General features: G+C 36.4%; 1 protein-coding gene across 4 annotated transcripts in view; it reads left to right on the forward strand.

Moving 5' to 3' along the window:
- The window catches only part of GRIA2 (glutamate ionotropic receptor AMPA type subunit 2), a 186,360-nt gene that overhangs the window by 50,994 nt on the left and 121,137 nt on the right, over positions 1–14,229 (forward strand). The gene's annotated exons all lie outside the window — the stretch shown is intronic.

Here is a 14,229-nt window from a genome sequence, read left to right on the forward strand (position 1 = left end):
GTAACTCAGTGAACCAGTATTTTCCAAATGAAAAATGCATAAAATTACAAAATCATGCATGAGTAAGAGATTCAAACCACCCATCTACTTGTCATACTGTGGTGGTGTGTGAGTTGCTGTGATGCTGGAAGCTATGACACCAGTATTTCAAATAGGTTTCAATGGAGCTTCCAGACTAAAAGACTGGGAAGAAAGACCTGGTGATCTGTGTCTGAAAATTAGCAAATGAAAACCTTATAGATCACAACAGAATATTGTCTATTGTAGTACTAGATGATGACAACAATGGACTCAAACCTACCAATAATCATGAAGATGGCACAGGACCGGGCAACATTTTGTTCTGTTGTATATAAAGTTGCTGTGAGTAGGAACTGACTCCGTGGCAGTTAATAACAGTGACAGCAAAAGATTCAAAGTGCAGGATAGGCCAGTGAATTTTAGTGAAACAAAGTACAAAAGTTACTAATATAATTTCAGATTCCACATTGCAGCTAACCTTTAGGAAACAATGATTTGCCAATTTTTAAAGTAATTTCCAAGAATAATATCCACAATTATCTAAAAAGCCTGTCAACATACTAGCCATTTTTAAACTACATTTTAAACTACATGAGGACAAATTTCTTCAGATACTTCTGCCAAAGTGACATATGAGAATCCAGTTGTCTTTTTTTTTTTTTTAAATTAATCTGGACATTAAAGAGATTTGCAAAAATGTAAATCAGTGCTACTCTTCTCAATATCTTTTTGTTTTGAACAATATATTTTTCATAAAAATGTTATTAGTGTTAATTTGTGATAAATATATTATTTTAAAATTAACTGATAAATATTTTTAAAACATCTCCCAATTTTAATTCAAATGTTATAAATAGGGATAAATTTAAAGCATGCCAACAAAAGCTCTTTGTGGTCCTTGTTAATCTTTATGAGTGTAAAATAACTCTGAGCCCAAAATGATTGACAACTGCTGTCCTAGTGTACGGAGATTTGCTACTGGTAAGACTTCAAAGCTTGACAAGAACACAAACTGACAAACCAGTGTTTATAAATGCGGAACTTCAGAATCTTTGTTCGATCAATCTCCTACACCAATGTTCGTTGAAATTGCTGTATTTATGAAAAATTGGCTTTCTATAAGGATCAGATCTTTCATCAAGGCTCTGTTGCTATTCCTTCTTCAGATCCCACAATATTAATCCAACAAATAATTAATTTCCTTGGAAATTGTAACCAGTGCTTCCACATGTCAATAATGTTTGTTACCATTCTGCTTTTTCTCACTTTCAGCTGGAAGCAATTTACCTTATACTGTTAATGGAAAAAGCAAAACAAACATGGAAGAAATACTTTTATTTGTTCATGGAAAAGATGTGACAAATACAAGGAAACAAAAAAAAAAGCCTGTTTATCCCATGAGTAGACTTTTCCGAAAAGTTTTAGGGTAAAAGTACATATAGTCACACTCTTTCTTTGTTGAACAAGGAAAGTCATAGGATTACACTAAAAATTAGAGAATTAATGCTTTTTTTCTTTTTCCTGTCCAGAGATCCATATTTTATATATATATATATGTATATAAATATATATATACATATATGTATATGTGTATGTATATATACGTATATGTATATGCGTATGTGGAAACTCTGGTGGTGTAGCAGTTAAGAGCTTGGCTGCTAACCAAAACGTTGGCAGTTTGAATCCACCAGGTGCTCCTTGTAAACTCTGTGGGGCAGTTCTACTCTGTCCTCTAGGGTCACTATGAGTCAGAATCGACTCGAAGGCAATGGGTTTGATTTTTTGGTTTTATACGTATATGTGTATATATAATGATTACAGTAAAGGATAAAGAAAGTATTTTATTTATTGGAGGAAAAGCTAGGTTATTCTATAAATGGTTTTGGGATAATTAGATAATTCTTTACAGAAATAACATAGGCTTCCACATCCTATCTGCACTGTGAGAACATATAGGAGACTTTATTTTATAGTCTAGGGATGGGGACAGTCTTTCTTAACATATGTTGCAAAGATCATAAACCATAAAGAAAATAATCAGATTTGATAACGTAAAACTCAAAAATGTTTGTTACAGAAGATAGAGTTACCTCATTTGAAAAGTAAATAACAGATTGGGAAAATGTTTCCAATATCTGCAAATGTTTAATTCCATAGTGTATAATATCTGTGAAGAGTTCTTACAAATCAGTAAGAAAAAAGCAAATACTCAATATAAAAATGGTGAAAAGTCAAGAAGTAAACACAAATGCCCAACAAACACATGAAGACTGTCAAATTAACACTAATATGAAGATTGGTAATACCCATTGTCAAGAGTGTGCAAAACCAACAACAGGCTCTCACACTCAGTTGGTGGGATTGTAATTTGGCCTTTTAGAGGACAATTTGGCATACTTTATAACATGTATATCTTACCTAAAAATTCCACTTCTAATAAAATGTCCTTGGGATATGCATATATATGCTCAATTATGTAAGTAAAGTATACTCATTATTTTTATTGGTGGAAATTTGGAAACAACCTAAATAGTCTCCAGTCAGGGATTAGTTAAATAAATGATGCCAAATCCATCTGACACATTTGTATGCAGACATGAAAATATATGTAATTTTAGATATAGTGAGACAGAAATATTTCACCACATGAAAAGTGTAAAAATACTGTGATTCTTTTTAGAAAAAGACTGCATGCATGCATATGTATGTGTGTGTGTGTATACATATATACATCTGCATGTGTGCATGTGTGTGTGCGCGTATAAAACACATCTATATGCACATAGATAAAAGGTTTTTTTGGAGGCTATAAGCAAACTATTTAGAGCTAGTTTATCTCAGGGGATGCAGTTATGAGAGATTTTCACTTTCTTGGGCTATTTTCTTTCTTTTTTTTTTTTAACAATGAGTATGTATTAGTAGGAGCCCTGGTAGTGCAGTGGTTCAGCGTTTGGCTGCTCACCAAAAGGTCGGCAGTAGGAATCAGCCAGCCGCTCCTTGGAAGCCCTAGGGGGCAGTTCTGCTCTGTCCTGTTCGGTCGCTCTGAGTTGGAATCGACTCAATGGCAATGAGTTTCTATGTATGAGTAGTGAATGTAATTACATTCCAGTCTTATCCTTAATAAACACATTGCTTGAATATTGTTGTTGCTGTTAGGTGTAGTAGCTCATTGAATGTTAATTCAGTGTACCTAGAACACAATCAACTCACAACATGGATACAACTTAAATCAGTGAGTTGAGGTACAAATGAATTAATTGATTTGAGGTATAAATGAATGAGTTTTAGGGAGTTAACCGTCTATGAACTCCTCCCTCCTTTTACGTAATTAATTTCTTATAAGTCAAAAGCTGACCACTGCAATCTAGTCATTTCTAAACTCTCCCTGTAATGCAACACTGAAAGAATTGATAACTGAAAGTAGAAGAAATAATGATTTATTTATTTTTTTGGCATTATGACCCTATATCTAGAAAGTATGATGTGTGAACTCTAAGATGTAGTAGAAAGGGAAACTATTTTCTCCTTATTAACTCAGGGAGTCAAATTTGAATTCTGCTCTGTAAAACACTTATTTCTCTGATTCTTAATAATGTCATCTATGAAATCGGAGTTACATTACAGGTCATTGTGAGTATGATATATTTGCGTGATATTTTTGTGAAAGCATCTTTTTATAGTAGAGTTTTTTTTTTAAATAGAAGTCTCATTATTCCCATTTTAGGAACCGTAGAAAAACTAATCCAAGTTGAAAAGAATCAGCTGTACCATGGATTAAATCATGTTCCGGGATATAATGACTACATGTAGGAAGCACATACCCTCTAAATTACCTTGAAATGTAGTTTTACTCTATTGGAAAAAAAAAAATTGCGAAAGAACGCAAAGGAAAACAATACAAGGACTTGTCAGATGAAGGCTGTGTCAGATAAATGCCAGACAAGATTAGTGACTAGAGCAAGACAAAAGCAAAAACAAAAGTTACGCCCTGGCTTAGTTCTGTGCTAGGAGGTGTGGTTGTTTCTATGAATAGTGTAAAAATATATATAAGAGGTGACCTGTTCATTGTTGAGTCCTATAATTTATTAAAGACTGGTATGTTTAATATGCTAAATAAATAAAATATTAAAATAATGAATATTAATATGAGGTAATGCGTTTGAAAAATATAGGCGATAGTAAATGGCAGTACATGACTTGTCAAATAAATACAGAAAAGAGGAGCTACAATTTCATAGAAGGGATACGGGGGAAACGAGGAATGTAGACACTGAGGAGGACGAAGTTGAGCTGGGTCTGGGACAACATTAGGATTTTGTTGGGAAGCAATTAGGAGGGAGATCCTGGAATGAATTCCAGAAACAGCAGAGCAGTGATCAGCAACTTACCAATTCACTTGTGAAACATTATTATTTCTGATGAATTAGGCAAAAAGTGTTGATAGAGCATTTCTGACAATGTCTATTATCTTCTGAGTTTGTCCACATTTACTATTATCCAGGAAGGTGAGGAACATTTAGAGGCATACAGTTTTTCTTCTTATATACTCTTTGTTATCATATTAGCAGCTCTTCTAAAAAAAGGTTGTGTGGATGACCTGAAGTTTATCGAGCATCTCATATCAGCTGCTATCTGCTTTTCTCCTCTGGAAATACCCACAGGTATTGTTACTTTCATTTTATGACTGAGGCTCAGAGACAGTAACTTTCCTAGTGCCACATCCTCTACAGAAGCGGGATGGAATCTGTCACTGTCTCATCCCAAGCCCTGTGATCTTTTTGCTGTGAAGTGGTGCTTTCAGATATATCTTGTTTACTTCTTTCCAATGTTTAATCGCTTTCTGAGGTTGTTATGTGTTCATGGATTTATTTTGTTCTTTCACACACTGAAGGACAATTTTATCTTTACTGCTTTGTAGCCCAAAAGAGTGAATGTGCCTTAGAAATGTAAGTCTAACTGCTTAAAAAGATCAATGAGCCCTTGACTGATTTCCCTAAATATTATTTATAGTAGATGTCTCTTGACCGAAATGCAAGAAATAGCAGTGTGAAAAACTATTGCATGCATGAAAATCTACAGAATTAAGATTCAAAAGTATCATTGATCATGGTGCCTCAGCTTTATTTCTGAGACTAGAATACAACTTTTTTGAATTAGTTTTTTTTTTTTGCATTAGTCTTTTAATCTGAGAAAATGTGAAGGTAATTTATTTGATTAAAAGCATAATTATGGGAATAAACTAAATGATACGGTATAAGTAATTTTATCCAATACAACTGAAGAGTAACAAAAGCCAGTTATTGTGGTATCTTCCTAGTTGAACCTCAATATTACTGATTCTTGAGAAAAAATATCAGCATCCCAGTGGTTATGAAGCAGAAAGAAACTGAAAGAAGCTTTGGGAGATAAAGAAATAAAGTGGAAGGGAAAAGCCTTTAGACTGTTTTCACTACGATACACAAATTACTGGACATCAAATTACCGTCTGCTGCACGGAGACTGGGAAACCCTCTCTCATTTTAGTGAAGCTTCCTTTGGCAAGTTACTCTGCCCCTCTCTTTTTATGACAAATTGGGTTGATCTATATGATTCAAGCTTTTCTATGGCCTGTTGTTGTGTTCCGTGGAGTCAATTTCGATTCATAGCAGCCCTCTAGGACAGACTGGAACTGCCCCATAGGGTTTCCTAGGCTATAATCTTTATTGGGGAACATTGCCAGGTCTTTGCTTCCATGGAGCAACTGGTGAGTTTGAACCTTTAACCTTACAGTTAGCGGCTGAATGCTTAACCATTTCATGACCAGGGTTCGTTTTCACGACTGTACCATCCTGTTACCGGATGATTTCATAGACGCTCTGATGTTGACCACCCGTCTGTCCGTTTGTTGTCCTGTGGTGACTTACATGTTTCTATCATGCTAAAAGCTATGCCACTAGTATTTCAAATACCAGCAGAGTCACCTGTGGTGGACGGGTTTCAGCGGAGCTTAGAGACTAAGACAGAACAGGAAGAAGGCCTGCTGATCTATTCGCGCGTACCAACCACGATGATGGAGATAGCACGGGACTAGGCAATGTTTTGATCTGTTGTGCCCAAGGTCACCCAAGGTCACCGTGAGTAGGAGCCTACTCGAAGGGAACTAACAACAACGACATGCTCTTCAAAGACAATGGGAATCTTTTGGTTAAATTCACCCTGCATCTTGTAAGAAGAGCAAAACACTAAAATAATTTAAAGGAAGAAAATGCATAATACAATTCTGTTCTCTCTTCTCCTTGCTTTCACTCTATATGGTCTTCCTTGCCCATTTTGTTTACTACCAAAATTTCAACTGCTATTCCTGTTTGGGAGAGCACTAAATGTACATTCTTAGCTCTGACTCTTCTCTAACACTTGAATTTCTAATTGCTAGCTGGTCACCTAAACTTGATTAGAACTTAACACTTAAAAAAAAAAAAATCATCCAGCTATTGCCTGACAACACCATTACTACAGTACATTCTTTCACATTCCTTAATTTTATTAAGATTATGTTGGACTGCATTTATTTTTTATGTATCCGTCTTGCTCACAGACATCCCTCTCTTACCAAACTTACATACTTATACAATTCTGTCATTTCTGTCCCCACGTCAGAAGGCTTTTCTTCATTCCTGTTCCTACTCCTGTGGTTATAAGTTTAGATCATACAGCTGTTACAACACAGAGTACATTGCCTTTAATCTAGTCTAGTCTTTCTTCCTTATAATTGATACACTCTTTTCAACCTATTTATTTATTTCCTAAAGTACATATTTGATCATGTCACGCTCCTTTCAGATATGACCTGTGGCTTTCCACTACAGAGAGCACTAAATACAGTCTTCTCAATCCAGCTTTTCAGGGTTTCACTTTCTACCCTTATCCTTTCATTTCAACGATGTCTCCTACACATCCTATATTGCAGCCATATCAGACTACTTACCATTTCTTGAATTCCTACTATTATTTACAATATAAATCTGTCTTTGTGTAAAAGAGACCCTAGATAACTATGGCTGAACCCATATAAAACTATATTACTCTGTCTGTCTTAGCTCCTAGTGCTACCATTAAGAAAATACCACACGTACATGGCTTTAAAGGACAGAAATTTATTGTCTCACGGTTTTGGAGGCTAGTAGTCCGAAGTAAGCATCAGCTGTTTGTCCTTCTTTGTCAGTAACTCCAGGTGTTCCTTGTAGATGGATCTCCGCAAGATCTCTTCCCTCTGCCTGTGTCTCTCCACATCTGTTTTCCGTGTTTATAAGACACCACGAAGAAGGGATTGAATTTGGATCCAGTCTTGCTCTTTCATGACCTCATTCACATAACAAAAGAAAAACCTATTTCCAAACAGGATCACATTCACAGGTACAGGGGTTAAGACTTCAACATATCTTTTAGGGGGATACAGTTCAATCTATAATACCATCACATAACAGTGCAGATGTGATGGTCCAGGACTGATAAGACTAATTCTTTCTCATGTGGTAATTCAGAAGCCCAGCGTACGCCCTCTGAAGTGTTTTCCTCCTTTTAGCATAATCCATTGTGATTTAGCACCATGTTCCTACTCCTCTCAGCATGAAAGAGGAAGTAAGGAAGAAGGGCACACCCCCTCCATTTAAAACATCCTGGAATTTGCATATACCATTCGCTTCATATGTCGCTGTATAAAACTTAGTAACCTGGTTGCATAGACGACTATAGAATATCCTCTTTATACTAGTCAAATATATGCACAGTTACAATTCTGTCAGAGAAGGAAAACTCAAATAATTTCCACTAAAAGGAGCAATAGAAAAGTGGTAAGATTGCACCCTGTCAAAGGCAGAAGACTTGTGAGACTCCAAAGAACAAGGCAGTCCTGTGGAGTTGCGGCTCTCACAGGTTTCACTGTGCTATGAGAGAAAGGGGAAATCAGATCATGAGGGATACAGGGGAGTCTTTGGCACATTCACTAACTTGTTGTTATTTTGTTTTTTATTCTCTCCTCCTCCTCTTTTTGCTTCTCCTTTTTCTTAGCTCCATCACCTCTGTTATCATTGACATTGTTGAGCTAGCCTTTCTTTTAACTCCACATCCTTGCTGAAATTCTTATCTATGGTTCAGGGCCAAGCCGGCACCACACTCTACAAGATTTTTTAGGATTCTCTATTTTCCTTTTACACATAATTTTACACTTAAATTTTCTACTTCAATATCTGTTATATCAGTCTTCACCTTAAGATTAGTAAGGTGTGCATGTATTAAATATTATTAGTATTATGCTCTCTATAATTTAATTTTTTTTTCTACATTGCCTTGTATAAAAATTTGAAAAGTAACACTTATTGAGAAGCTGGTATGTTGTGGGTGCTAAGTTACTTGTCTCATTTCCCTCTATCAGCAAACAAACAAAACAAAGCATACGAAATAGAACAAGACTCAAGAGTTAAGTAACTAGACTAAGATGATTGAGTTAGTAAATTGCAGTGAAATCATCTAATTCACCAAATGACAAACTTGCCATAAACCAGTCTGATGAAAGATAATTTGCAGAAATTAGACTGGCTAAATTATGGAGGCTTTTTCTTCTTAAGTTTTTATCTCTTATGGCTTCATGATTCCTTTGTATTTGTCAGTCTAACTTAATTGAATGATATTTTGTGTTTTTTACATTGTTCTGTTGTTTAATATTTTGATGAAAGTGTGTGTCTTTTCTATACAAGCAATGAATTAGCTTGTCTATTTTGCCCACCAGTTCCCTGTCTAAGGAACCCTGGTGGCAGAGTGGTTAAGTGCTTGGCTGCTAACCAAAAGGTCAGCAGTTTGAACCCACCAGCTGCTCCTCGGGAGAAAGATGTAGCAGTCTGCTTCTGTAAAGATTACAGCCTTGGAGACCTTATGGGGAAGTTCTGCTCTGTTCTGTAGGGTCACTGTGAGTTGAAATCGGCTCAATGGCAGTGGGTTTGATTAGGTTTTGGTATTCGCTATCTGCCCTGGCCCTTTTCATGATTTTGCCTTTGATTCTGTCTCTGCATCTGTTTTTGGAAGAGCAAGGGTTCTGTACAACTCCAAAGATTATTTTTGTTTCCACCATACCATACTGCCTCATTGATAATATGCTCAAAAGTTTTGTTGAATTATTTGGAAACCCCTGTTACCTACTTGTTGGCAAATAGAATATCTTTTATCCCCATTAAATAATTGTCTTTTAATACTCTTTAATTTTTTGTGACCAAAACCATGTCAATATTTTGGGTCTATTTTGGAAACCAATGTAAGTATTAACTTGCGTGAGTCAAAAGGTTTCTTTTGCAGGGGGTGCTTATTTGTGGTCTTTACAAATAAGGAGATTTTGTGAACATATTATCTAAGAGAGTCTTCAACTGGAAGCTTGGAGAAGAGAGCAACGCTACACTTTCGTTGTAAAGCCACAGGCTATTTATCACCCCTTGACGTATTCACTGAGCCTCTGTCTTTCTCACATACTGGTAACTTGCTGTGAGATGGGCTGTAATGTAAAGCCAAGGCCCATTCCAGTTTCTGAGCTAATCTTAAGAAGGACAATCAAGAAGATTATCAATTTCACAGGACTAGGATTTATCCTACTGCCATTCCATTGATACTCTTTTATCTCGCCTCCAAACAAATGTCTTGATCATATATATGTCTTTTGCTAACCATCAGAGACACAATATACTTTTGTTTATTTTATCTCAGTATCCCTCTTTACCCCATGGTATTTAGTCTCTCAAAAAAGGAGCAATAAAAAGACACAGAAACTGCGAAAGACACTTCTTAGGATAACTTTTCCATTTCTGTTTTTCATTTACACTGATACTTCCAAAATGATTTTTCACTGATGAAAGTTATTTAAGTAGGATTAGAAAAAGAAGCTGGAGCCCTGGTGGTGCAGTGGGTAAGCATTAGACTACTAACCAAAAGGTCAGCAGTTTGAGTCCACCAGCAGCTCCTTGGATACCCTATGGGGCAGTTCTACTCTGTCCTATAGGGTCGTTATGGGTCAGAGTCGACTCCATGGCAATGGATTTTTTTTTTTTTTTAAGAAAAAGAAATGCAAAACTGAATCCCTCATCAGCAACCAAGTCACGGTTTTATGTAAAAGACAAATAATGTGAACAGTTATTTATTTAGCCCACAGTAGTTAACACATGCTTACTTAAAATTTGACTTTTTTTGGTTGTCATTTAAATTTGTCAAGGTAGGCTAAAAATAGCTGGATTTCCATAAACTAGGTCACAGTCGTACACAGTTACTTCCTTTGAGTGGAGAAGCAGAAAATATACCGTATTAAGTCCTTCAATTTGAAGTGCTTAATATAATATCCTTGTTTCTTGCAATGCATTCCTTTTTCTGCTTCTCTCATTTCCTGGTGAATACCCGAAGCAATAGGCAGACATTTTAATAGTGTACTGTGAAGATGACTGTTTCATATTTGCTTTATATGAATTACAAATATTTAGACTGCTTCAGGTGAAATAATTTCTACTTTTTTTGGATGTCTTTATTTGGAGAGTTCTCTCTGTAGTGGTTTAAGTATTTTATAAGTGATTTAAGAGCTTAATACATCAAATTATTCCATTTGCATTCTTGTTGCTGTTCAAGGAATGTAGACCTCATGTTTTATAATTCTATTCCATTTTATTGGAGTTAATTTGGAAAATATGCCCAGCCAGGTGGTATCAAAGGTTTTTGCTATTTCTGAATAGATTAGCATATAAACACATCATAACATATGGTTAAAGGTTCGTTGACAGGTGTGATGACAGCTTTTGCATCTTGTTTCCCTAAATCAATTTAATAGTGCTTTGGGTTAGAAGCCTTGGTAGAGGTATTTTCGCTGTTTAAAAAAAAAAAAAATATATATATATATAGTATAGATTTAGTGAATATTTATTATAATTGCAACCAGTTCATAGTCCTCCTACCCAACTGGAGGGTATGGGATGTGAAGTCTCCCAGGGGAGCTTCAAGGCCGTAGGTACTAAGTTCCTGGTGGGAACTGACACTCAGAAATCCTTGAATTATGAAGGTTAACTTAATTTTTCTTTTCTAATACTCTTCTGTTATATTTTTCCTTTTTTTGTTGTTGCTGAGAAGGTATACAGCAAAGCATACGCCAATTCACAGTTTCTCTATGTACGATTCAGTGACATTGATGACATTCTTCAAGTTGTGCAGCCATTCTCATCCTCCTTTTCTGAGCTGTTCCTCCCCTATTAACATAAACTCACTGCCCCCTAAACTTCCTATCTAATCTTTTGACTTGCCGTTGTCTTAATGTTAAGCTTTTTTTAAAATTGTGCTTTAAGTAAAAGTTTACAGCTCAGGTTAATTTATCATTCAAAAACTTATACACATATTGTTTTGTGACATTTTCCCAGTCTTGAGCTTTATTATTAATCACAAAAACCTTAAATCTTTCATTGGTGAAATATATTAATAATAAAGACAGGTAGAAGAATCTTAATGGTCCAAAATGGAAATACCTGAATGAAATACCATAAATTCAAGGGCCATTTCAGAAAACGCATCATGCACTGATTCTTGGAATTACCTGCAAGTTTATGCATTCACAAAAAATTGATTGAGTGATGTGTTAGTTTCCTATTGCTCCTATAACAAATTGTCACAAACTTAGTGGTTTAAAACAATACAAATTTCTTATTTTACAGTTCTGGAGGTCAGCCCTCCAAAATGGTCTCACTGGGCTAACATCAAGGTGTGGACAAGGCTCTTTCTTTAAGGAAACTCTAGGGGAGAATTCATTTTCTTGCCTTGTCCAGCTTGTAGAGACCACCTGCATTCCTTGGCTTTGCCCCACTACCATTTTCAAAGCCAACAACTGCTGGGCAAGTCTTTCTCACCTTTCATCGCTCTGACACTGTTTCTCTTCTGCCTTCCTATCCCACTTATAAGGACCCTGTGATTATACTGGCCTACATGGACAATCTAGGATAATCTACCAATCTCAAGGTTAGTTGTCTCATTAACAGCTTTAATTTATCTGGAACCTTAATTTCTCTTTGTTTTGTAACCTAATATACTCACAGATTCCTCACATTAGGTTGTGGGTTGTCTTTGGGGAGGCCATTATTCTGCCTACCACAGGTGATGATGACATAAGAATAGTAATAATAAAGAACAAGAAATAGGAAGGTGTACAGGAAAGAAACAGAGGACTGAAAAAAAAGTAGCCACTAGCAGGGCAAACTCAGAAAAGCTCTTCAGTTCCTCTACTCCACAGTTTCAGTAAATACGTAACTAACATTCCCTAGGAGCCTCCTCTATGCCGTTCACTCTTTTGTATTTGTGTTATCTCATATAATCCTCAAAACAACATTACCTCCACATTGCAGATGATCAAACTAAGGCGCAGAGAGTTTGTCCACCATTTCCAGATCACTCAGTCGTAAGTGGCAGAGACATGATTTGTACCCCTGAAATCTGGTCTAAAGGCCCAGAACTCTTAACTAATTAACTACCCTGCCCTTGGTGAAGTAGGATATTACTTTATTTATCTGTTTGTTTATTTACTAGTTAGTCCAATCAGTCATTAAATATTAATTGATTACCCACTGGAAGGTCAGAAATTCTAGTAGGTACTAGAAATGAAGTGTGATCAGTCCAACATGGTTTCTGTCTCTGTGAGTTTATAGTTTAAGATGAAATATAGATATTTGTTCCTATAATCTACTGCTGTGTAATAAACCAGCCTACAACTTTGTGGCTTAAAACAACAAGATTTTACTATCTCTCGTGATTCTGTAGGTTTTTGGGATCAACTGGGCAGTTCTACTCCATGTAAATATTACTGGGTTGAATGCAGCTGGAATATCCAAGATGGATCACTTTTATGGCTAGCAATTGCTGCTGGCTGTCAGTGAGAGCTCTCCATGTGGCTTGGGCTTCTTATTGCATAGTGACTGCATTCCAAGTGGGAATGTCCCAAGAGTGAATGTCCCAAGAGTAAGTGTCCCAAGAGGGAGGAAGCTTATACTGCCAGTCGTCTTAAAGACAAGGCCAGGGGTTGGAACAGTGCTACTTTGTCACCTCTGCTGCATTCAGTTGGCTAAGTCATCAGAGTGAGCCCAGATGCAAGTAGATGGGAAGTACCCTCCAACTTTTGGTACAGAGAGTGACAAAAAACTGTGGCCAACTTTAATAAACCACAGGCAAGAACATGGAAAGCACGTGAGACTATTATGAGATGAAGCTGGGAGAGGAAACCAGTGGCTAAATTATGCAAGACCTAATAAGGATAATGGAATTTAAAATAACACCAAAATTTATTAAGGAGGACTGCTTAAGCAAGAGAGTGCAATTTTCTGAATCTAATTATCAAAAAGATAACTTTGGATGCAAGGTGGAGAATGGAGGGAAAGTCCAGGACAGAAATAAGGAGTGTCTTGGACTAGACGGGTGGGTAGGGATGAAGCAAAGTCATATGTGAATGATATTGAGAGGACACATTTGACAAGACACAGTAGTTGACTGGATGTGAATAGTGAGGAAGAGGAAAGCCAAGGATGACCTTATGCTTTCAGTCTTGAACAACATAAAGAGTATTATTTATTGAATTAGTGAGCAAAGGAAGAGAAGAAGACTGTGAAGGGAAAATCAGAAGTTCAGTTTTGGAACCAGTCACTGAAGTTAAGAAGACCTATGAAACATCCAGGTAAAGTTATCTGGAAGGCAACTGCATATGTGGTCTGGGATTTAGGAATACGATCTGGTTGGAGATAGAAATTTGGCAATATTCATCATGTACATAATTGGTGATATGATTGTGGATGAGGTTGTCTAAAGAGAGGATGCTGTTTGAAAAGAAACATCTGCTTAATACAGAGTCCTGAGGAACTCAAATATTTAATGTTCTGAGAGGAGGTGAAAGGTCAAAGGTGACTTTGAAGGAGCATCCAGAGATAGGAGAAAATACTTAGAGGGTGTGGTGTCATGAAAGAGAAGTAAAAGAAGTTTAGTAGGTGATAGACGTCTCTGTGGAACGCTGCTGTGAGGCCAAGTAGGAAGAGATGGCTAACAGGCTTTTTTGATGATGCAACAGAAACATTATCAGAGACTTTAGCTGATGAGTTTGGTAACCTGTTGGAGTGGATTAATGAATGATTGGAAGTGGATTAATAGAGATCACATGTAGGCCATGAACTTACTTGGATA

Source organism: Trichechus manatus, unplaced genomic scaffold (genome assembly GCF_000243295.1).
Source record: "Trichechus manatus latirostris isolate Lorelei unplaced genomic scaffold, TriManLat1.0 scaffold00089, whole genome shotgun sequence".
In the NCBI taxonomy this organism is placed as follows: Eukaryota; Metazoa; Chordata; class Mammalia; order Sirenia; family Trichechidae; genus Trichechus; species Trichechus manatus.